Source organism: Oryctolagus cuniculus, chromosome 6 (assembly GCF_051225735.1).
Source record: "Oryctolagus cuniculus isolate XC-2025 breed Fujian yellow rabbit chromosome 6, ASM5122573v1, whole genome shotgun sequence".
NCBI lineage: Eukaryota > Metazoa > Chordata > Mammalia > Lagomorpha > Leporidae > Oryctolagus > Oryctolagus cuniculus.
This window is the reverse complement of record NC_142872.1, coordinates 53,837,404-53,863,379: the sequence shown is the minus strand read 5'-3', so window position 1 is coordinate 53,863,379 and position 25,976 is coordinate 53,837,404. Positions and strand designations below refer to the sequence as shown.

The window sequence follows — 25,976 nt, the reverse complement described above, 5'->3', positions numbered from 1 at the left end:
TTGCTGGATAAAGTAAATCATTGGACTCTGAGGGCACTGAGTTAATTGGCAACCTGTAGAAAGAGACTTGCTTTCTACATGTCACAGACCTCAAGGATATACAGTAACAACTAGACAAAAGATGTGTAAGTTAGAAATTCCGGAAACTACAATATTAATGACATTACAGAAATAGTAAAGACCATAGAGATGCAAGATGCTGTCACCATTCTATTTCTAAATACTTGTCTGTTATAGTGGCATACCTTGTTTTATGTGACTATCGTTAATGATCAACTTGCTATTTGTGTTACAAAAGATAAATGAAGTTAAATCATACTTAGATGATTTAATAGATAATTATATATTTTTAAATTATTAATGCAGCCATAATACCAGGAAAATGTAAATAATTGATGATGTACTTATAAATAATTTCTATTAGTGAAATAGATTAAGAAAATGATTTGTCCTTACCAGTGGGTTCATAAATATTTAAAAGTAGCTAACACTACTATCTTTTAAATTCACCTCAAAATCCCAATATTTAGGCCTCTTCCAATAATGCAAAACACCTTTTTAATTGGAAAATAAAGTTTAAAAAGTACACTTGTGTACAAGATTTATATACTTCCTACATTTAAAATAATTTTAAATGGCTGAACATCAATAACATTCCATTATGCTTTGTATTAATGAAGACAGTATTTTCTTTTCTTTTAAATATTCACCCCACAAAATTTTAAAATGTGTTCATTTAAGAGCAACTTAACGGCATGCTAAACTTCAATTTTTCCAAGTTGATGAACTGCTACAATGAAGAAAAAAAATTAAGTGTTTAAGGAAATTCTTTCCACAACTGTTCTTCTTACATTATACTCATGTAAGATCCCAAAACAAGTCCCAGTAGAGGGGTAGTATGCTTGGGCAGGTTACCTCCATCTGACTTAATATTGCCTCTTTTCCAACTGGTAATCTCTTCCCCAAGGCTTTATTTTTAAGGAGGATGATTATGAGGGAAGTCAGCATATTTTCCTCTTAGGAATAACCTCAAATGAGGATCTGTTCTATCACTGGAAAGTCTGTTTCTTGTTCGTTTTATCCTATTACAGTAACATCTGGAAGCCTTTGCAATTGTTATGTTACTCACACCTTTATCTTTGTAGCAACTGTCATAATCTTACCTTTATTATGTAATTGGGTAAGAATCTGTCTACCTTCTAGGAGACACAGTCAAACTGAGTTCCAAGATGGCAGAACTTCAGTTACAAACACTTAAGTATTCCTTCTTTGTGCCAAAATAAACATTCTGCAGAATTTGTTAGAAAGTAACAAAAGAGTTGATAATTCTAGTATAATGTAAGGCAAAACATAATTAGGCATAGTAGTCCACAATGTATAATAAAAAAACCTCTAAACTCAGTAGACATATCAATGCAAAATGTACAAGAGCTGCAAGCATACTTAGTTGGCAGTCACTGATAACAGGACACCTTAATACAGTCTTAGTGCTAGACAGATCAAGCAGACAAAAGAAAACAAAAGAGTAACACATGGAAAACCAGAACAGCATAACCATTGCGATAGATCTTACAAACATAATTTGAAATTTACTTTCAAAATTTTTTGAAATTTTTCTTGTAAAAGAAAATACACATTTTCTCAAAATGCAATGGAACTTTCACAGTAATTCATCATGTTAGGTCAAACCAAAAATATTCCATAATTCACTAGAAATACCATAAAGATATCTTGGATCATAATATAATACCCACAGAAAGTATTAAAACAGGAAACATAAAACCATTTAATTAGAATTCAAACTAAAAACAAAAATTCTATTAACATTCTGTAGTAGAATGGGAAAAACAGTGAAACAAAAGATTTTTTTTCTGTATTTAAAATACATCCCTTCCTTGGTATTTCAATGATTTTTTCTTTCTTTTTAAACTTTTATTTAATAAATATAAATTTCTGAAGTACAACTTTTGGATTATAGTGGCTTTTCCCCCCATAACCTCCCTCCCACCTGCAAGGATCCCATCTCTCTCTCCTTCTCCAATCCCAATCATCAAGATTCATTTATCTTTATACACAGGAGATCAACTTGGTATATACTACGTAAAAGATTAACAGTTTGCACCCACACAGATACACAAATATAAAGTACTGTTTGAGTAATATAGTTCACCGTCAATTCGCATAGTACAACACATTAAGCACAGAGATCCTACATGGGGACCAAGGGTACAGACTCCCACTGTTGCTTTAACAATTGACACCCTTATTTATGACATCAGTAATCACCCGAGGTTCTTGTCATGAGCTGCCAAGGCTATGGAAGCCCCTTAAGTTTACAAACTCTGATCTTATTTAGACAAGGCCATAATCAAAGTGTAAGTTCTCTCCTCCCTTCAGAGAAAGATATCTTCTTCTTTGATGGCCCCTTCTTTCCACCAGGATCTCACTCAAAGATTTTTCATTTGGGGTTTTTTTGTTTGTTTTTGTTGTTGTTGTTTTGCCACAGTGTCTTGGCTTTCCATGCCTGAAATACTCTCATGTGCTTTTTAGCCAGATCCAAATGCCTTAAGGGCTGATTCTGAGACCAGAGTGTTGTTTAGAACATCTGCCATTCTATGAGTCTGCTGTGTATCCTGCTTCCCATGTTGAGTCCTTCTCTCCTTTTTAATTCTATCAGTTAGTATTAGCAAACACTAGTCATGTTTATGTGATCCCTTTGACATTTAATACTGTCATTATGACCAATTATGAACTGAAAGTGATCACTTTAACAAGTAAGATGGCATTGGTACATGCCACCTTGATCGGATTGATTTGGAATCCCCTGGCACGTTTCTAGCTCTACCATTTGGGGTAAGTCCGAGTGAGCATGTGCCAAACTGTACATCTCCTCCCTCTCTTATTCCCACTATTATATTTAACAGGGATCACTTTTCAGATAAATTTAAACACCTAAGAATAATTGTGTGTTAAAGAGTTCAACCAATGATATTAAGTAGAACAAAAAAAAATACTAAAAGGAGTATAATAAGTTGTTCCTTTACAGTCAGCACAAGGGCTCATCAAGTCACTGTTTCTCATTGTGTCCATTTCCCTTCTACAGGTTTCATTTTAGGAGCTCGGTTAGTTGTCACTGATCAGGGAAAACATGTTATTTGTCCCTTTGGGACTGGCTTATTTCACTCAGCATGATGTTTTCCAGATTCCTCAATTTGAAACAAAAGATTTTCTAAAACTATAAAACATTTTATAATGGGATCTATGAACCTATTTATTTATCAGTGACTAGGGAAAATCCATAGCACTCAGTTAATCAAGATAAACTAAGGAATGTAAAAGCATCATGTAAAAATTTTAAAAATAGCAACAAACAATGAAAGAACAGGAAAGTAAGTAAAAACAGAGTATGCAAACTGAAATAAAAGAGCTGAGGGGAACAGAAAAACAGTAACCAAATTAATAAATTCCATTTGTTTTACAATTAGTAAACAATAATTAGTAATTACAAAGGTAAAAACACACTTACTCAAAAAACCTCATTAGAAACAAAACAAGGTTCAACTATCCAATTTCCAACCATCAAAAGTAGGAAGCAAGCAGCAACACCACCCCTGGCTCAGATTCCCAGAAGAATCCTATCAAGTAGCATGTGCTTGACAGCTTCGTGGCTTAGTTCTACCTGAGAATTGAAAAATGAAGAACAGTTTCCTAAGTTTTAAGTCACGAATCTAACATTAAATTTTATAAAGACATTATCAAAACAAAGTAGTACATCACTTAAAATTTAAAAATAAAAATAAAAAAATGAGAACAGTGAAAAGAATTTGTACTGCATTAAGAAAATATGCTATGACCATACAAGTTTCTCCCCACATTGGTTCAACACTGATATCAATTAATCTAATGTGTATTCATATGCACTAATCTAAAAATATTTAAGACTTTCATGGTATCTCAACTTACACTGTACACTATTTTAAAAGTTCAATATTCTCAATTCTAAAAAAAGAAAAAAATACAAACTAAGTTTCAATGTAACAGTTAAGCCTTAGCTCTAAAACCAGTCATTTACATTATCTGAAATGCTCCTAGTGTGTCCAGATAAAGCCAGGAAAATGAAAAAATGTTTTCATTGTTACTGAAGTTGGTTCCATGAGTATTAGCCATTTCTACAATAAAAGATAAAAATCAGAGTTGTAAGGTTGATAAAGAAAAAAGCTATTTAGAAATCTACGATCACACTCTTAGGAAATAGACGAACAAAGACAACATTAACTCTATCAGAAATTCAGTATAGTGGAACTGATGTGACAAAGCAGTTTAAAGCACCACATAGGACACCACCATCCCATATTGGAGTGCAAACTCAAGTCCTGGTTGCACAGCTTCGGTTCCAACTCCCCACTAAACTGACAGAAAGGCAGAAGATGGCCCTAGTACTTGGGCCTCTGCCACCACTCTAGGAGACCCAGATGAGGTTCCTAGCTGCTGGCTTCAACCTGACCCAGCCCTGGCTATTGTGGCCGTTTGGAAAGTAAACTAGCGTATAGACCTTCTTCTCAAATACAGAAAAAAAAATTTTCATTTACTAACAGAATAGTTATATGGGACAGAAAACCCTATTATAACAAAGATTATATACTAAGGAATAAAGTTCATTAGAATAATGCAACACATATTGAAGAAATTTTTTATGTATTCTTGAAAGACAACAAAGCAGACCTCAAAAATAGAAAGACATTCTCCATTCTATGACAAAGTGGTTCAACACAGAAATGATTCAACTCTTGCCTAGATTAACTTTCAACTGTACTCAGTCCAAATAAAGTAGCAAAACATGTTTTATACAATTATACGTTACAGGTCACATTAAAAAAAGAAGAAATAGAAAAGAGACCTCTTGGTGTCATTTTTCTCTTACTCACAGGTATGAAAACATACAATAAACCCTCTGTAAGTATAATCAAGAAGTAATGGTACGTGAAAAACAAGAACAAAGCGAGTGAAAAAATTCCAGATATAAATTCAACTACGTGTATGCCCCTTTTATTATATAATAAAAATGTCACCTCAAATTATCACAACAGATCTACCAAAAAGTTTTATGTGCCATCAAAATTAGTTATAATTTACACAAAGATAAAATAGGATCTACCATAGACAGGAAACAATTCAAAACCAAATGGGTATTTATGTACAGCAAACCAAAGTAAACCATACAAGTGCCAAGAGAATAAACTCTGTATACATTTCACTCTACCATCATGGAAGGAAAAGATTATGGAATTATAACCCAGAAATGCAGAGGTAATTAAAGACAGACTTACAGATTTCAGTATATAAAAAATATTTTGCACTAGGGGCTGGCCTGCGCTGTGGCGCAGCAGGTTAAAGCCTTGGCCTGAAGTGCCAGCATCCCACATGGGCGCTGTTTCTAGTGCAATCAAGCTCTCTGCTATGGCCTGGGAAAGCAGTAGAAGATGGCCCAAGTCCTTGGGCCCCTGCACCCATGTGGGAGACCTGGAGGAAGCTCCTGGCTCCTGGCTTCAGATCGGCACAGCTCCAGCCGTTGCGGCCATCTGGGGAGTGAACCAGCGGATGGAAGATCTTTCTCTCTGCGTCTCCTCTCTCTGTGTAACTGACTTTCGAGTAAATAACAATCTTTGAAAAAAAAAATTTTGCCCTAAACAAAAAAATGGATATACTAAAAACTACTGAAAACATGCGACAAAGTTTTTCTAATATTTGAACCTGATGAAAGGGTAAGATCTCTAGCAATCAAAAAATTCTTAAAATTTCTTGGAAAAGCTAGCCAAAACTCTACAGAAAAAGGAAAATAAGATATGAAAAAGAAGCTTTAAAATAACCTTTAGGGACTGGCACTGTGACACAGCAGGTAAAGGTACTACCTAGGACTCCAATATCCCATATAAGCACCAGCTCATGTCCTGGCAGCTCCAACTCCAATTCAGCTCACTGCTAAAGCACCGTGGAAAGCCGAAGATGCCCCACGTGCTTGCCCTTGCCACTCATGTGGGAGACCTGGAAGAAGCTCCTGGCTTTGGCTTGGCACAGGCCTTACAGATGTGGCCATTTAGGGAGTGAACCAGCTGTTGGATGCGGTCTCTCTCTCTCCCACTCTCTCTCTCCCCCTCACTCTCTTCCTCCCTCCATCTCTGTTACTTTGCCTTTCAAGTACACAAATAAATTTTTAAAAGATCCTTACATTCACAAAATAGTATTCAGACCTACTACGATAATATTTCTCAAATATGAGAATAGCATTTTGCAAGTAAATGTGAAAATATCTGAGATGACTGTAGAGAAAAAAAACATGCTTATATACTGCTGGTCAAAGTATAAAACGGTAATATTCTGTCAATAGCACAATATGACAATGCCAAATAAAACTATTCAGTATCAAAAAGTAAGTACATGGAAGTCCCACTTTTAGTTATTTATCCTGATGATACAGCCACCAATATATAAAAATAATGAGCATAAATGTTATTTGTAATGGCAGGAATATAGAAACCTTCCAAATGGCCATCTCATGTGTAGCAGTAAGAGGCAGACAAATAAAACTGCAAAGATTTCATAGAACTGAAATAGAATGATTCACAGGATAGATTTAAAATAAAAGGATAAAAATTCTCTCTGCAGAAGAATAACAAATACATTTTGTAATATATATGTAGCTCCATAAAATATATATGATGCATATAGAAAAGTAGGAAGGTTAAACCAAAAACTCAACTATAAAAATAAATAACTAGAGATTACAAAGAGGGGAAGATATAAAATGGAAATTGGGTAAAACAGATGAGAGGCAAGACAAATTTTCTGAATTTATATGCTTATATAATTCCAATATTTAGAATCATGGTGCTATTTTACAAATTCAATATTGCATAAAAACTAAAATTAACCAAGATGCCAAGACACTCAAAGCTGAGTTTCAACAAATGATTCTATTAATAATGCACATAAAAAAAGCGTAACCATAGATTAGGGGCAGAGTAAAGAAAGTAACTCACCTTAATGACTTTGAAAAATACTAAGTTGTTTCACTCAGCAGGTTTAATGACAAGAAAACCTATTATACTCAACTTTGCAATATTATTTTCTATAGAGATCTCATTCCGCAATTATCAGATTTATTTAGCAATTCTGGAATTGCTTTACATGAATTAAGCAAAGAAAATAACTGTATATGGCTGCATGAGGACTCAAAGAAAAGGTGGAATAAGCTACAGAAAATCTGCCTCCCCACTTAGATAGCAATCATACTTGCACACTCTGAGTAGCAAGACTTCTGAACATCTGCTGTCTATGGAAGGGTTGCAATTCCCACTTGAAGATTTATGTTGTAAATTACTTTTTATTGTGATCAATTTCAGATCTTCGCCCAGCAGCTAATACCAATCCGTACACCCTGGCCCTGTGTTAGGCAATATATAGACATTCCTGGAGAGCTTGCTGGATCAAGAACAGCGAATAATGGTCCTGGCCTCTAAAATACAGGATCTGCATTTTGAGTTCTCAGAGTTGCTTCCTATCTTGGGAATGCCCAAGAAATAAATGAAGGCAAGAAGAAAATAAAGAAGTCACATTATCAAAATTTAAGTATCAATAAAGAGAAAATCTACAACTCCAAAGAAAATTCTATAGTTATCAGTGCAATTATTGAAGTAAACATATTCGTTAAAAGGATTTAAAAGTACATTCCAGCAGGGAGAAAAGCAGTGAAGTTGAAGACAGGACAGCAAATATTAAGTGCAAAGAAGTCAAAGAACAAAAGATTGAAGAAAATTCACAGAGCCTGAGGGATGTTTTATATGTTTAACTGATTAATATATGAGTAGTGAGTTCAAGGTCAGCGTGGGGTTTTGGAAAATGGGTTATAGAAAGTATTTCAAGCAATAGTCACCAGAAATTTGACGAATTCGACCACTGATGAAACACCTGAATATAATTCCCTAAGAAGCTCAACAAATTCCGAAGAGTATGAACAAAACACATATGGAGAAACATTAAACATTCTCTTACTACAGTTTCTTCATAAAGAAACAAGACAAGATTCACAGTGACTCCTGTTGTTGCCTTAACAAATTGACACTCTTGCTTATGGCAATCTCCCTAGGCTCTTGTCATGAGTTGCCAAGGCCATAGAAGCCTTTTGAGTTCACTGACTCTGATCTTATTTAGACGAGGTCATAGTCAAAGTGGAAGTTTTCTCCTCCTTCAGAGAAAGGTACCTCCTTCCTTAATGACCTGTTCTTTCCACTGGGATCTCATTCACAGAGATCTTTCATTTGGGTATTTTTTTTTTTCTTCCAGAGTGTCTTGGCTTTTCATGCCTAAAATACTCTCTCCTGGGCTCTTCAGCCAGATCCACATGCCTTAAGGGCTGATTCTGAGGCCAGAGTGCTATTTAGGACATCTGTCATTCAATGAGTCTGCTGTGTATCCCGCCCCCCATGCTGGATCGTTCTCTCCCTTTTTTATTCTATCAGTTAGAAAATAAAAAATTTTTAACAAAGCAAAGCTCATGTTATTAAAGTTAAGGTGCTATAAAGCACAATTAGAGTGTTCTAACTTTAAGATTTTAAATGTAATCTCCATAACACAAAGTAAACAAGAACATATAAAAAGGAAATGAGAAAAGAATGTTTCTCACTCAAAAAAATTAAATAACACAAAAGACAGTAAGAAAAGAAGGCATAAACTGGCTATAAAAATAAAGGAAACAAGCGAAAAAATGACCTTGCTCCCTATAGGTAATTACAAGCAAATGGATTAAATTTTCCATTGAACACATTGATATTTGTAGAGTACATACAAATACATTATCTTACTATATGCAGTTTGCATGAGATTCAATTTAAGTCTAAAAACACAAATAACTCATACTTTAAAATATTGCAGATTATTCTCTGTCAACAGAAGCCAAACCGAAACAGTGATAGATGATTACTCAAAAAAATTTAAACTGAATTATCTCATCTAGTAATTCAACTTCTGCATATACACTTTAAAAAAAATAAAGATTTCATTTATTTGAAAGAGTTCCAGAGAGAGGTAGAGCCAGAGAGAAAGACAGATAAAGAAGGGTCTTTCATCTGCTGGTTCACTCCCCAAATGACCTTAACGGGCAGAGCTGAGCTGATTGAAGCCAGGAGTCAGGAGCTTCTTCCGGGTCTCCCACACAATGCAGGGGCCATCTTTCTCTGCTTTCCCAGACCATAGCAGAGAGCTGGATCAGAAGTGGAGCAGCTTGGACTCAAATCAGCACACATATGGGATGCCGGTGCTGCAGGCCATGGCTTTAACCCACTGTACCACAGCACAGGCTCCTGCATACGTACTTTAAATACTGAAAGCAAATTCTCCAGAAGTCTTTGTGCTAGTGCTGTGGCATATCAGGTAAAGCTGTCACATGCAGTGCTGGTTCAAGACCTGGCTGCTCCTCTTCCAATCCAGCTCTCTGCTAAGGCCTGGGAAAAGCAGTAGAAGATGGCGCAAGTCCTTGGGTCCCAGCACCTCTTAGAAGCTCCTGGCTCCTGGCTTCGATTTGGTCCAGCTCAGGCAGTTGTAGCCATTTGAGGAGTGAACCAGCAGATGGACATCTCTCTGCCTTTGCCTCCCTGTAATTCTGCCTTTTAAATACTTTAAGGAAAAAATATTTGTACATTCATAATATCCATAATCGCTTATTCATAATTAAGATAAGGCAGCAACCCAAGTCACCACTGAAAGGTGAATGGATTTTAAAAAAAAGTAGTATATACTTAAGTTGGAAACTATTTGACTTTTCAAAGCAAGAAAAAGCTGAGATATTGTATAATATGGATCAAACATAAGTATGTCAGGGTAAATGAGATAAGCACATCACAGAAAAACAAATTCTGTAAGATTGCACAAATGAGACAGTTACAGCAGTGAAAATTCAGAGACAAAGAGAAAAGGCAGTTGCAAAGGCCGAGGAAGAAATGATGTGCCACTGTGTCATGACTTGCATGAGTTTCAAAAGGTTATCCTAGAGATGGATTATTGTGTTGGTTTCAAAAGAGGTTTATACTTAATATTTGTGAATATACAGTTAAAAATCACTGAGGGTAAATTTATTTATAATGACCAAAAACCTCACAGCCCGAATTCATTCAAGTAATTCTGAAGCTTTATTTATTATTTGAAAGAGTTACAGAAAGAGAAGAGAGGCAGAGAGAGAGGATTCTTCCATCCGATGATTCATTCCCCAATTGGCCACAACGACCAGAGCTGCACCAATCTGAAGCCAGGAGCTTCCTCTGAGTCTCCCACGTGGGTGCAGGGACCCAAGGACTTGGGCCATCTTCTGCTTTCCCAGGCCAGAGCAGAGAGCTGTATCAGAAGTCAAGCAGCCAGGATTTGAACCAGCGTCCACATGGGATGCCGGCACTGCAGGCAGCAGCTTTACCTGTTACTCCTCAGAAGGAACCCCTCAAGTAATTCTTCAACAAAAGATGGTATAGCTATACAATGGAATATTATTCATCAATAAAATGAAAATGAATATTGAGGGGGTGGCACTGTGGTGCAGTGGGTTAACGCCCTGGCCTGAAGCGCCAGCATCCCATGTGGGCACAGTTCTAGTCCTGGCTGCTCCACTTCTGATCCAGCTCTCTGCTGTGGCCTGGGAAAGCAGTAGAAGATGGCCCAAGTCCTTGAACCCCTGCACCTGTGTGGGAGACCCGGAGGAAGCTCCTGGCTCCTGGCTTTGGATCGGCACAGCTTCAGCCGTTGCGGCCAATTGGGGAGTGAACCATTGGATGCAAGACTTCTCTCTCTCTCTCTCCCTCTCCTTTTCTCTGTGTGTAACTCTTTCACATAAATAAATAATCTTAAATATATATATATATATATATATATAGTCTAATCCTTAAAGGACTTTGGGGGAATAATTTAAAAATATTTACTATGTGAGTAAATTAAAAGGTGTGGGTAAAGTAATCCAAGTTCACACTGTGGGAGAAATAAGTTAACAGATAAATCCCAGAGATGATACGCCACTTCTATGATGTGCTTGCCCAGAGACATAGTAGCTCATTTCAATTAAAGGAAAATTGGACAATCAAAAATTAAGGGACATTCAATGAAACTTCTAGCATCTGTCAGCACTGTAAAAACTCAAGAAAAATAATAGCCTGGACTAGATTGCAAGAGACAAATTAGCCATGAGACTCAATGGAATGCAGGATTCTAAGATTCATCTTCTAAAAAACAAAGACTTGAGTATGACAATTTGATAAATGTCACTAACATCTTCAGATCAGTGAATGCGCTACCAATGTTAACTTCTAAGTTTTGGTAACTTAATTGTGCGATAATTATAAAATTATTAAAATATGAAGAACCTGGGTAAAAGGTAAATGTGAACTTGTACTTTCAAATTTTTGCTAAAACTGAAATCATAAAAAATGAAAAGCTAAAAACAAACTGAGTAAGTGTTTTCTAATGAAGTGAAAATGAACCTGGAATAGCAGAAAAACCAACAATAAAGTATAAAGAGGAATTCAATCAACTACTTTCCTATTACTGATTTAAGAGATTGCAAGAGCTATAAAATTCACCTATGTTCCTGTAATCTTTATTTTCTGGCAACAAAATCTAAGGTCATTTTTGAAATTAAAATGGATTTTTCTAATCTTACTAATATTGCTCCCATATCCAGAGACAAGTCCTTTATTGTAATCCCTTAGGGCTGAAACACTTTTACTATGTCTGGTTACAGCATCACACCTTTGGCAGCATACAGAGTTCAGATGGTCCCATGGCCAAAAAAATGAACTCTCAGTGTCAACAAAATGGAAGACAAAATTAAGAAGTCATTTAAAAGCATAGAAATATTTAATTTCTATTATTAAAACAGAAAGATTTGCTTCACTAGATTAACCTTGATGCTACTACATAACTCAAGCCCTAAGAAACTATTGCTACTTTTTTAAGTACTTGCAGGTCCTAAACACTTTCTCAGAAGTCTCAGAAGTATGGTTGTCTAGTTATAGAGAAGCATGCATGTATCAGGTTTTCTGCAAATTCTGTTTCAGAAGAAATATGCTGAGATCTTCATTTTCTATGTCTACATTTCATCAATTATGTGAATTTAGGTCCTCTGTTACCTGCAGCTTCCTCACATACCAAACTATGCAACATCAGTGCTACCATATCACTGTTAGAAAAAACCACCCTCAATTCTGATTAAGTCTTTCTACCCCCTATCACAGAGCTATTATTTGGAGAATCTATAAAGATATTGGACTTGAAATAATTCTGTATTTTACTAAATCCTGTCATCAATTTACTCAAGTACTGACTGAGTAGGCTACCTGACATTTAAGGAAACTTAATACTTCTTATATTCTTTTTTAAATGAAACTATTATCATAAAATGGAACATTGGAACAAGACCCCCGATACTGTAATGGAAATTTATGATCAAGCAAAGCTTTCACCCACATAAAAGAAAAACTTCCATAGGTTCAGCTCTTAAAAGTATCCAACTAAATAGGAAAAAACTCTGGAATTGGTTTGCTTACAGTAACATGGTTTTTTACTTTCATTTTTAACAGGGAAGAACTGCCGCTATAGGCATTTCAAGAATTCCTGGGGCCTCCAGTCTTTCTTTTCTCTTAGTCAAAATCAAGTTTAGCTATTGTAACAGAATATAATCACATTTCTTCCACAGTTCTGTGGATGATTTTCATGTCAACAGGACCAGAGCCTGCTCACCAGATACAGAGGTGGGAATAAAGTACTGACTCTTGTATGTTGAATGGCAAGACACAAGCTGTGCAAAGACCATGATAAGAGAGAATGGGCTTTCTTTCTCTACTTAACCAGTTCTATCCCTCTCCTTTAGCCACCCGTTGTCTACTTACCACATTCTTGCCACTTAATGCAACCCATGGGTTTCAAAAGAGGATTATTTTGCTGTTGACATGGAAAGTGGAAGCTTATAATCCTCTGTAGAAATACAGCTCTTAGACTATAGTATTATCCTTTACTGATATACTGTCATTATTAATAATATCCTCTAAAGAAAATACAACTACTTTTAAATGATGTCCACTGAATTTCAAGTACCTCTGCATCTATGGGAAGAACAGTTAAGTATTCCAAGTACAATCAGCATCAACTACATGCAGGTAAATTCTATACCATGTTCAATATGCCAAACTTATGACCCAACACATAAGCACGTATATGAATATTTATATACAATATGAAGAGGAGAAAAACACTGAGGGAGATGAATGTGTTTCAGCACTGGAGAAAAATATACATCCTACATTGTGGCCAGCAATAGCTTATCTGAGGAGATAACATTCAAGAAAATATAGAAATATACCCATACAATGTTTGGGAAGTAAATATAGTCCCATTTTAAAATACTTCCAGGAATGCTATAGAAACTGGTAAAAGCCTCGAGTTGACTGAAAGCAGTGTTCATGATCAGAGTGGTTTGTATGTAACCGAGATGATAGGCGACAACAAATCCTAGTAAACTGGGACTTTCTCTTATTGTTTTCCTTGGATTCAATGTGAGAGAAGTTATGGGTTTTACATAGTATACTGTCATGATCTAATTTCTAATTAAAATATTATTCAAACACGCAAGAAAAAATGTTCAATGTGACTAATTACCGTGGAAATGAAAATCAAAACCACAATGAGATGCTACCTTACTCTAGACAGCCTGGCTATTTTCCAGAAGACAAAAAAGTAGCAAATTCAGGTACAGATGCAGAGAAAGGAGAACACTTACACATTGTGGATAGGAATATCAATCAGTAGAGACACGGTGGAAGACAACACAGAGGTTGCTCAGTGAACGAAACAGAACCAGCAATCCCACTACCAGGTGTATGTATGTATGTATGTATGGGTGTGTGTGTATGTGTGTATATATGTATGTATGCAGGAAAACAGTCTCACAGAGAAACATCTGCACTTGCATATTTACTGTAGTACTCTTCACAAAAGCCAAGATATGGAATCAACCTTGATGCCCATCAATGGGTAAATAAAGAACATGTATCATATACATACATAAGCAAGTATTATTCAGCACTAAACAAAGAATATACATGTTTTACAGCAACATGGATGGCCCTGGAAGAACTTATGTCAAGTGAAGTATTCATTCAGGTTAACAAAGACAAATCCACATGTTCTGATCCAGATGTGACAGCTAACTCATTAATCTCATAGAAGTAGAAAACAGGAGAGATTTTAAGAGTGATAGGGATTATGGATTAAACACGAAAAATAATGGAAACTGAAGAAGCACTCAAGATGAGAGGCAGAATACATTAGAATGGATTAGGTTGGCAATAGAAGTTTAGGAAAGTGTAGTAACTTCATATATATATATAATGTGGCAACTTCATATATATATATATATATATATATATATATATATATATATATATATATAATGTGGCATTTTAAGTAACAGGCCTTTCTGATGTTTTGGATGGTAGGGATTTGGTAGAAGCAAACACCCATGATCATTACAGGTTTGGGGCTTAAGCAGGCTGCATGAAGTGGTATTATTTCCTAAAATGGCTCTAAATATTATTGTACAAAAAATAGATTTGTTCTCAGGGTTTTATTACTGGCTTCTTTTTTCTATGTAAACTCCCACAGAAATAGCTGCTCAAGACTTGAAAAGAGGTCAATATCATTAGTCACTGGAAAAATGCAGCCCAAAACCACAATAAACTACATTGATGTATCACTTCACGCCATCTCAACAGTTACAATTTTAAAAATAGTAGTAAGTACTGGTAAAGATGTACAGGAATCAAAAGCCTCAAACATTGGTAGTAACAAAACGTAATGGTTCCATCACTGCAGGAAAATTGATAGTTCCCTAGAAAAAAATCTCTAAGATTAGCACATGACCTAGTAATTCCAATCCTAACCTAACACACTCAGAAGAACAGAAAGTAGGTACTAAAACAAATACACATATGCCTGTGTTGATAACAGTCCTAGTTAAAATATGCAAAAGATGTGAACAGCTGAAATGTCCATTAACGGATGAGAGGGTAAACAACTGTGGTAAATGCATATAATAGAATGTTACTGAGTCACAGAAAGAATGAAGCAAAGATACATCATACAACATGCACCAAAGTCAAAAAAAATCATGGTGAACTCAATCACACACAAAAGATCATGTATTACAGTTACATTCAAACATACAACATTTCAGAGTTAAATCAGTGAGAAGACAGTGGAGACTGGTAGTTATTAGGTGATAGGGTGAGAGGAGGAAGCAACTGCTTAATGCGAATATGGCTTCCTTTCAGGGTGACGAAAATGTTTCAGAAACAGAAGGGGTGGGTACACTAAAATGTGTAGTAACCACCTTCAAATGGCTCACTAAAAATCATTAATTCTCTATTAAGTGAGTTTTACCTCAAAACAAAACTCTTACAGAAATGTTATTTTCGTACTTTGAGCTAATTTACAAGGCCAGATGCATCCACATATTTATATAATTTATACAATGATCCATAATGAGCTGTAAGGAATGAATGCATAAGGGTAGAAGACAACCTGTGAAACATTTATTACAAGACCTGTTTTGGGAGCCAGTGCTGTGGCATAGTGTATTGAATCACTACTAGCAGCGCTGGCATCTGAAATATGTGCCGGTTCAAGTCCTGGCTACTCCACTTCCAATCCAGCTCCCTGCTAATGCACCCGGGGAAAGCTCAAGACATCCGAGTTCTTGGGCCTCTGCATCCTCATGAGAGACCCAGATGAAGCTCCTGGCTTCAGTCTGGCCCAACCCTGCTTATGTGGCTCTTTGGGGAATGAAACAGTGGATGGAAGATCTTTGTTTTTGCCTTTATCTCTGTAACATTGTTTTTCAAATAAATTTTAAAATGAATCTTGATGTGAATGGAAGGGGAGAGGGAGTGGGAAAGGGGAGGGTTGCGGGTGGGAGGGACGTTATAGGGGGGAAGCCATTGTAATCCATAAGCTGTACTTTGGAAATTTATATCCATTAAATAAAAGTTAAAAAAAAAAAAAAAACACACAACCTCTTCGCGGCTGGCACTGTGGCATAGCAGTAAAATCACCACTTAAAGTGTCAGCATCCCATATGGCTGCTCTACTTCCAATCCAGCTCTGCTATGACCTGGGAAAGCAGAAGATGGTCCAAGTCCTTGGGCCCCTGCACTCACATGGGAGTTCCTGGGGACGCTCCTGGCTCCTGGCTTAGGATCAGCGCAGCTCCGGCAGTTGTGGCCAACTGCGGAGTGAACAAGTGGATGGAAGACCTCTCTCTTTGTCTCTCCTTCTATGAGACTCTGACTTTCAAATAAATAAATAAATATTTTAAAAAAAAAGACCTGTTTTGCTATCTTCCAATGCAGACATGACACCTAATGCACCGAATTACATAATCTAATGTGCCAACGTGTAAACATGGTCAGCAGACAATCCTTCAGCTACAGTATTGGTATTTTGCTAAATACAAGCTGTTCTTCCTACTCTTTCCCACCGGCAACATCTCACTAATATCAAATAAGGGGAAACATATAAGTTTAAATTTATAAATCCATGCAGCGTTACCACTGGTAGTAGTTTTTCTTTCATCTGCCCTCCTGCTCGCCCGTCCTTTCTTTGGTTCAAGTCATTCTCACCCTTCTAAGATAGGGAATTTATCTCAGGGGATATTCCTTCAACTATCTTCTACAATTTGCAGAAATTAAAGGGTGAAAGACAAGAAAATAGCTGTTCTTTCCAAAGCACCTTAATCCATACTTTACTCCAGACTCCTGGGCACCTGATTGGGCCTAGAGCTGTTTGCGTTAACCTGTATTTTGCCCCACTTGTGCAATATACGCTTGCATGAGTGATCCAGCACCAAGTCTGAACTATACAAGGCCAAAGCCATATGTGAGGAGGAGTCTGGAGTTCTGGTTAGTACACACTACTTAGAAGCTCATTCTTCAAGTGGGCGATTGGCGCCGCTGTTACTCTGCTGAGGATGCTACATTCCGCACTGCAGTGCTGGGGTCATCGAGTTCAGCTCTGCTCTCTGTTCCTCCTTCCTGCCAGTGCACATCCTGGAAGGCAGCAGGTCTTGGCTCGGGTACTTGGCTCCCTACCTCCCAAGTAGGAGATCTAAACTCAGCTCCATTCCTCTTCCTTCCAAAGAAATAAACGTAAATAAAAATTATATCTACATATAGATATAAAAACTTTTTAGATAAAGTTTTCTAAATTTCTCATTTTTTACAGGATTTCTGAAGAAAAAGATATTCCAACACCAATGCTGTATTTAAAATTTAGTGTTTTTTTAAACTTTTATTTAATGAATATGAATTTCCAAAGTACAGCTTATGGATTACAATGGCTTCCCCCCCATAACGTCCCTCCCACCTGCAACCCTCCCCTTTCCCACTCCCTCTCCCCTTCCATTCACATCAGATTCATTTTCGTTTCTCTTTATCTACAGAAGATCAGTTTAGCATACATTAAAGATTTCAACAGTTGGCTCCCACACAGAAACATAAAGTGAAAAATACTGTTTGAGTACTAGTTATAGCATTAATCTCAATGTACAGCACTCTAAGGACAAAGATCCTACATGAGGAGTAAGTGCACAGTGACTCCTGTTGTTGACTTAACAAATTGACACTCTTGCTTATGGCATCAGTAATCACCCTAGGCTCTTGTCATGAGCTGCCAAGGCTGTGGAAGCCCCCTGAGTTCACTGACTCTGATAATTAAAATTTAGTTTTATAATTCAAATTTTGTTTAGGAAATTTTAGTTTCATTGTAAAACTAGTGAAATTTAGCAAAGCAAAAAAAAAAGACAAAAACCACATAGCACATAACTATGAAGGAACAAACAGTATTTTATTTTTGTTGTGCTTTTCCTACTTGTTTCTTATTAAAGTCCATCTTCTGACTTCCAGCTCCAGAGTGAAACAAATACAACTGGATCCAGTCTGTAGTCCATTACTCATTTGGAGCTTTTCACAAAGATGCAAAGAAAGTTCAACAAATTTTTTAAACATGCCTACCTCTGTGCACTCGTACTGCAATTCCATTCTTGTATTGGCAATTATACTAAAATTACAAGACTCTCCCAAACATATCAGCACTCTTGCTTGTACTTTATGACTATTCTTCACCATGAGCAAGGGCAGACGTTGTGAGACAAGTTGTGGGTTGGGATACCAGCATCCCCTATCAGAGTACCAGCTTGCGTCCCCACTACACCACTTCCAATTCAGCTCCCAGCTCATGTGCCTGCGAAGCATTAGATGATAGCTCAGGTGTTTGGGTCACTTCTACCCATGTGCAAGACCTAGTTAGAGTTCTTGGTGTCTGGCTTTGGTGTGGCCCAGCCCCGGCTGATTTGACTGTTTGGGGAAGTGCACCAACACATGGAAGATCTCTCTATCCCTCCTCCCAACTATGCCTTTCAAGTAAGTGAATCTTTAAAAAAAAAATTAAGGCAATCAAATATGTTTCAATGCAAACATTTCAATCATCTCCATAGCCTTTTGCCCCTGAAATGGTATAACAAAATTTTAGAGATACTTTCTATCATGGAAGACAGGACTAATACAGCAAGTATTCCTGTATTCAATAGGCGACAATGGAGTACAAAATGGGAAATGTAGGGCTACAATGAGTTCTTGCAACAGACTATAGTCCTACTGCATGCACCATTCAGCTTGGATGGGAAGAAAAAAAAAAAAAAACCTACACTAGCTGTATTGATACCTGTAATCCCATTCCAGAGGTGGTAAAAGGATCCAGATTGATATACTAAAGACCAAGATATTAGAAGGTAAAGAAATGGCACAACCAGAGTATTACAACAACAAACAGAATATGAAAATCTAGGTGATGCAGACAGAGCCAGAACACTCCATTCTAAGTGTCAAGTTGAACAGAGCACAGGATACAAGTTAAAGAGAATTTAACATCTACAGGTAAAAGCAAAACAATTTAAGTCCTTGAGAGGAGTTGAGTACACTGGACTACATCTTTTAAATACACATGGCTACCAGAGTTTGGGGAGTAATATGAAAAACAAGAGATGGGAATCGAGGGAGTTAGTTAACAGAATCCCAACCTGATGAGGGGTATCTCTTGGCTTTCCCAGCTCTTCCCTGGCTTACATGAAGTTTTTAGTTCTTAATATTTACTAATTATTTCCTGACAATCAATTTCGAGATGAGGATGGAGCTTGGGAGAAACAGAATGAGTAAAATTGTTACAATTCATTATTGGAGATACAGAAGTACATTGATTATGACAGAAAATGACTTATGTCTGGGGTGGGGGGGGTCAAAGGATGGCTATACAGGAAGAAAGAAGAGGTAATCCACCATAACTTGGGTAGAAGGATGTAAGTTCAAGGAAAGGTTTGTCTAGAACATTAGTATTTTGAGTTAAAAATTATGTATCCCAGAATACCATGGACAGAACCACAAATGTAGAATAGGAAAGGAGCAATGGGCAAAGAAGTTCAGAGTACATGGAAGCAGATTGAAGAATGACTTAGAGTGTGTAACCATCAAAGAAACCCACACCCTCATGAAGCCTCCCACCAATCAGCCCTGGTCACAGTGCAGCCTCTGCATGAAAGAACCCAAGGATCACCCACCCACATCAAATGACCATGAAATCAAGAGATTCAGCAAACAGATTGGTCACATCCTATTTCATGGCTACCCAACAGGCGTCTTCTGCTTGGTCCTTTCTCTTCTGAACTTCCCTTTCTCTTACCTTTGCTCTTATTTTAACCACTGCATGGCTGATTCCTCTGCCTCTCAGTTTTTCCTCACTCATAGAACTAACCCTACTAACAACAAATGTATCGCCTCAAGTACCTTTTGGGGAAAGGAGGGCAAAAGTATTTACCTATACATTTTCCCAAGAAGAAGCCCAATCAAGAAATTAAGACACTATTTTTTTCTTGAATGTGACTCTACTTTTTTTTTTTTTTATTTGACAGGTAAAGTTATAGACAGAAAGGACAAAGAGAAAGGTCTTCCTTCTATTGGTTCACTCCCCAAATGGCTGCCACAGCTGGTGCTGCGCCGATCCAAAGCCAGGAGACAGGTGCTCCTTCCTGGTTTCCCATGCGGGTGCAGGGGCACAAGCACTTGGGCCACCCTCCACTGCCCAAGTCCACAGCAGAGAGCTGGACTGGAAGAGGAGCAGCCAGGACTACAACCTGGCACCCATATGGATGCCGGTGCTGCAGGTGGAGGATTAACCAAGTGAGACACAGCACTGGCCCCCACTGGTTTTTGAATGTGCATAGGATAGGTATCATGGTTACAATAGTATGTAGATTCCCAAATATATGCTAATGCTTAAACTCCAAAGTTTTCTATTATTAGTGAATTAATATTAGTTGTTTGATTAGGTTGGAGGCTAGATTCAATTATGACATCTGAAGATGGTGGTTTTACAAAGTGATTGGGTTACAAGAGGTTGCTAGGGTGTAACCCTACGATGGCACTAATGAGATAGCACATAGAAGGTTGGTGGAGATTATACATTCCGTGTATCTCTGCTGACAACCTCACCGTGTAATTCTTCCTCCACATACATTCCACCACAAGCCTCACCCAGATGCCAAACGATCTTAGACCATGAACTCTGGAAAGTATAAACTGAAACATATCTTCTTGTTTCCTAAGTAACCCCTCTCAGATATCTAAAGAAAATCTGATAAACAGCTCAGCTGACACTGCAGTTTGTACCCTGACTTTAGTAACTAACAGGTAATGTGTATTCTGGGCTAACTGTAAAAAATAAATGATTTTTTTTCTAAAGGCAGAGACACAAAGAGATCTTCTACTCTCTGATTCACTTTTGAATTACTTCCAACAGCCAAGGTTGGGATGGGTCAAAGCCAAGAGCCTGGAACCTAATCTGGTTTTCCTACTGCACAGCCAGGATAAAGTACTTAAATCATCATTTGCTGCCTCCAAGAGTTCCTAGTAGTAGGAAGTTGTACCCCAAGTGGTGGAACCAGGACGCCAATGGGTTCACCAATGTGGAACGTGAGCACTCTTAGTAGCATCTGAACTTCCACACCAAACAGCCACTCAACCAATGTATATTTAAACACAGTTGGCAACGTTTACAAACATCCCCTTATTTCTCTTGGAAACTAATGTCTATTTCATTTCATAATCTCGATTTCATTTGGTCTATGTACCTCTATCAAGTGAGTTAGTATTGTTGTCTTGATCAAGTTTAATGTGCTGTAATAACATTTTCATGTCTGGATCCTGCATACTGTTGCCTATTATCTCAGGATGTGCTAGAATACATGTCAACAGGTGGATATTCCTATCCACTTAAAAGAGCACAGACTCAGGGCTGGTGCTGTGGCCGCAGTAGGTTAATGCTCGGCCTGTGGCACCAGCATCCCATATGGGCGCCAGTTCGAGTCCTGGCTGTTCTTCTGATCCAGCTCTCTACTATGGCCTGGGAAAGCAGTAGAAGATGGCCCAAGTCCTTGGGCCCCTGCAACCACGTCGAAGACCTGGAGGAAGCTCCTGGCTCCAGATTAGTGCAGCTTCAGCCATTGCAGCCAGCTGGGGAGTGAACCAGCAACGAAAGAGCTTTCTTTCTGTCTCTCCTTCTTACCATCTTTAATGCTACCTCTCAAACAAAATCTTAAAAAATATATATAGTAAGAGCACAGACTTATAGCTTAGACAAATCTTAAAAAATATATATAGTAAGAGCACAGACTTATAGCTTAGACAAATTTGCAGGTAAATCTCATCTCAACCATTTACTATTTTTGCTACCTCTGTCAATTTCCTTGACCTCTACAAGCTTTTTTCCTGAATTTATGGATTCAGAAAAATTCCTTCTTTTATCTCCAACTTAAATACTTCCTTCAGATTCTCTGGTCATCCCCAAAGTATCCTGTGTGTGCCAGAAAGGCACTGTCTAGTGAGCAAGTGTGCTGTGAAGTTGAACGAAGTATGTCGAGTGCTGGGGCCAGTGTTTGGCACACAATAATCTTCCAATAAATGTTACTTACTATATTACCATTGCTCATAACAGTACATCAGTTTCCTATTTCTATAGCCTCTGAAAAGAGATAATATTTATTTGTTATGGTGTGTGATTGTCACATAAGCTTCATACTTTTTTCATGGACTGCTCACACACAAATTCTTAGACGCTAAGAAGACACTGACACAAGACAATTCCTTTTCACCTATAGGAAGTACAACACTAACAACCAAAAAAAGTAAAATCTTACTTGATTTCTATATGATGGGGGTAAAAATTCTTGTTAAGTTACCAAAGGATTGGACTGATAAATTTTTAAATGATTGCTTTTTAATCTAACAGTTCACTCTTTAAAATTTTAATGTGCATTGCAAAGACAATATAAAAAATGGCATACATCAGTCTAAAATGATAAAAATGTCATTATGACCTTCATGGATTCTTGTCTAGCCTAAGTAATCCCAGTAAACCCTACAGATTGAAGAATGCATCCTCAATCATTTGACTGCTTTTGCCCGTCATTATGTGTGTGGTTTCTTTCTTTTTTTTTTTTTTTTTAACATTTCTGACTAATACACCTTTTATTTCTTTCTTGAAAGACATTAAAGTGGGAAAGCTTTAAATCAAAGTTTGTGACTTGTCAAGGGGACTTCCTTAGATCCTAATATTATGGATTTTCCTTGTTTTAATGATATAGGCCCTGTCTAGTGCATGCCTCACTGTTTTAAAGGAGTCAGCATCTGTTTTGAATGATTCACAGTTTTCTTTTAGGAAACCCCTGGTGATTATTCTTTCAAATCGGATTTAGATGACAAAAATTGAGTAGCAAGGTACTACAATTAAAGTGACCCTATTTCTGATCAATATGTCTAAGATTAACATGGAAGCAAATAAGGAGTCAAAAAAAAAAATCAGAAATGACGAAGCAGTCCAAAAGCCTGAAGGTATGAGCTTCTGCTCATTTATGCAGGAAAAATGCCATCTTTAATTTTCATGTCTATCTAGGATACACCTATAGGTACATATACATACATATGTATTTATATATAAAATTAAAAATGTGTCCAAAGAAGTGTATATTGCCTTCAACTTAGGTATGGCATTAATCAGGAAGTCTAGAAGCCCTGCAAAAATGAAACTTTCCTAGAAATGGTTTCATCAAGGACTCAGTTAATCAGATTTTAAATATGATTTTACATACAGAGACATGCGAAGATGGAGAAAATGGAAGTATTGGAGGAAGACAATATGGCAAAGGACACTAGAGCTGAATGCTGATGAGATGGGGACAAGGTCTCCCCATAACCAAACTGCACTGACTGAAGTCATTATTTTAACTGCGGCTAATCCCACAGCTACTGGAAAAGATGAAATGGCTCCCCATTCTCACTGGGCCACCCATGCGTATTTGTCTCCCGGAGGGCAATGCCAATGATCTACCTTTCCAACCTAGTCCAAGTCATCATCTGTTGAGGAAGATGATCTATTTCGCCCCTTAATTCACACTCAGCTATGATAGCAGATACGCCCTCAGTATTCTTTCTTCCAAAGTAAGAGTCTAGCTATCAAAAAAAAAAAAAAAAGACATTCAGGCTGTCAGGCTGCTTTGGTACAAGAGTTTCTAATTTTGAGTAGGGGCTATTCTCGGCAGGGCAAGCCAGAATTGCTGGAGGCCTGCCTCCTGATCTTTCTGAAATGTACATAGCCAATGGGGCTGGTGCTGTGGTGCAGCAAGTTAACACCCTGGCCTGAAGTTAACATCCCATATGGGTGCTGGTTCGAGACCCAGCTGCTCCACTCCCGATCCAGCTCTCTACTATGGCCTGAGAAAGCAGAAGATGGCCCAACTCCTTGGGACCCTGTACCTGCGTGGGAGATCTGGAAGAAGCTTCTGGCTCCTGGCTTTGGATTGGCACAGCTCTGGCTGTTGTGGCCAATTGGGGAAGTGAATCTTCGGATGGAAGACCTCTTTCTCTCTCTCTCTGCATAACTCTGACTTTCAAATAAATAAATAAATCTTTTTAAAAAAAAAAAAAAAAAAGAAATGTATTTAGCCGACACTGATTTGCTACTCCCAACTCATCAGCTCCCTTAAATCTCCAAAATCATTTCCCCTAATTTGCCTTTATTTGTGACTTGATGATGACACAAGCAAAAAGGGATCTAACCTCTAGAACAAGGGTAAATGTCACTATCCAGTCTTCATTTTTTAAATTCTAGATAACCCCAACACAAAAAGTAAACTTAGAAAAGTTTGATTACTACTATTACTGTTAATAAAACCAGAAAAATGGAGAAGGCAGACATCATTAAGGAAAAGAAATCCATTCTATGGCTAGCAGTTGATAGTGAAGGAAAAAGAGTCACTATGGATAGACATTCTTAATTAGGGAAGATTAGTCAACTAACAAGTTATTTTCATAAATACTATCTTGTTTCCAAGAATAGTTTAAACTTGTATTCCATGACAAATATTGCAAAGGTATCAGTTAACAAGTTGAACAAATTATCTGAACATACACGGTTTTTATTCTGAGGCAGGAACAGGGAGTTGGGTGAAGGAAAATCTCACTGCCTGATGTGAGCAAGCTCTTGAGTCATTTAACAGGCTAGGGGTGGGAAGACGGGAACTGATCAAGAAGTTCATGTAGCAGGGCCTTAGAGAGGTCTGGAGAACAAAGATGTCTAACACTGAAATTTAAGTTTGTCTTTCTGTCTTAGCTAGACCAATTCAGAGGTGTTCAAGCCCTTTCTTAGGATTCCCAACTAGGGCACTAGTGCAATCCCAGGGGTTTTGAACCCCCAACAGGAGGTTGAACTTATAAAAGTCCTGAGTCACGATGATCCAATGATTTATCAGGACAAGAAAAATTAATGGTGACCCTAGATATCTAGAACACTGGTTATTTTTTAAGTTGGAAGTTTGTATTTTTCTAGCATTTCCATGACTCAGGTACAGTGCTATATAGGTCTTTTCTAATTTAATACTCAAAATAAGTCAATGAATAATTATCAGACTATCAATCATTTTTGAAGAGGATGATGCAAATTTTTACAACATTCTTGATTTTGTTCAAGGTCAACCATTAAGGAACAACTCCACAATTCATACCCAAATCTGCCTAAAAGTTTAACTTCACTAAAGTAATTTCAACGATACCATTGACAAAAATTCAGTTTTCCTTTGAGAGAAAATTTAACTCAATATGCCTCTCTTAAGAGAGCTTGAGCTTAAGTTCATGTTGTACATGAGTATTTAAATCCTCAATTCATTTAAGTCTGAACTTTCAGTCCAAATTTTAAGGACCCTGACTTACAATTTCTTCTGAAGCATGACCAAAGCCCTGAAGAATGCTGATGGCTCAGCTTCCATCTCGGGCATTATAGAAGAGCTACCTGCAACTAATCATTCATCCCCTATGAAAAACGGCCAGTCACAAGGTCTCTAGTATCAACAATATCTATCTCCAGAAAGCATCATTGTATAAATCAAATGCCAGTTGGCTATCTTAAGCATACACTTAAACTACACTTAAGGACTTTATTTCAAAGATACTAAACCATTTCAAGCAGTTTTCCTACAGCAGGGATACCGTGAACAACACACATATATAATTATAAAAGGCACTTTTTTGTATAACAAAAAAATCAGTTTTAATTACTCAAAAGGCAGAGTGACACAGAAAGACAGATATATTCAGTCCACTGTTTCACCCTCAAATGGCCACAGCTGCAAAGTCTAAGACAAAAACCAGGAGCCAGGAACTCCATCCTGGTCTCCCACATGGGTGGCAAACGCCCAGATAATTGGAGGAGCATCTTCTGCTGCTTTCTCAGGTGCATTAGCAGGAAGCTGGATTGGAAGCAGAGTAGCTGGGACTTGAACACGTGTTCCAATA

At 37.4% G+C, this 25,976-nt stretch overlaps 1 long non-coding RNA gene across 15 annotated transcripts in view; it reads right to left on the bottom strand.

Annotated features, from left to right (window-relative positions):
* The window catches only part of LOC138850057 (uncharacterized), a 1,261,171-nt gene that overhangs the window by 1,219,127 nt on the left and 16,068 nt on the right, over positions 1-25,976 (bottom strand). For 14 of the 15 annotated variants that reach the window (XR_016235499.1, XR_016235497.1, XR_016235498.1 and 11 more), the window contains exon 3: positions 3,527-3,679. The exons of the other annotated variant lie outside the window; for it this stretch is intronic. This is a non-coding gene — a long non-coding RNA (uncharacterized LOC138850057). The remainder of the gene's footprint in view (positions 1-3,526; positions 3,680-25,976) is intronic. 15 annotated transcript variants of the gene reach the window in all.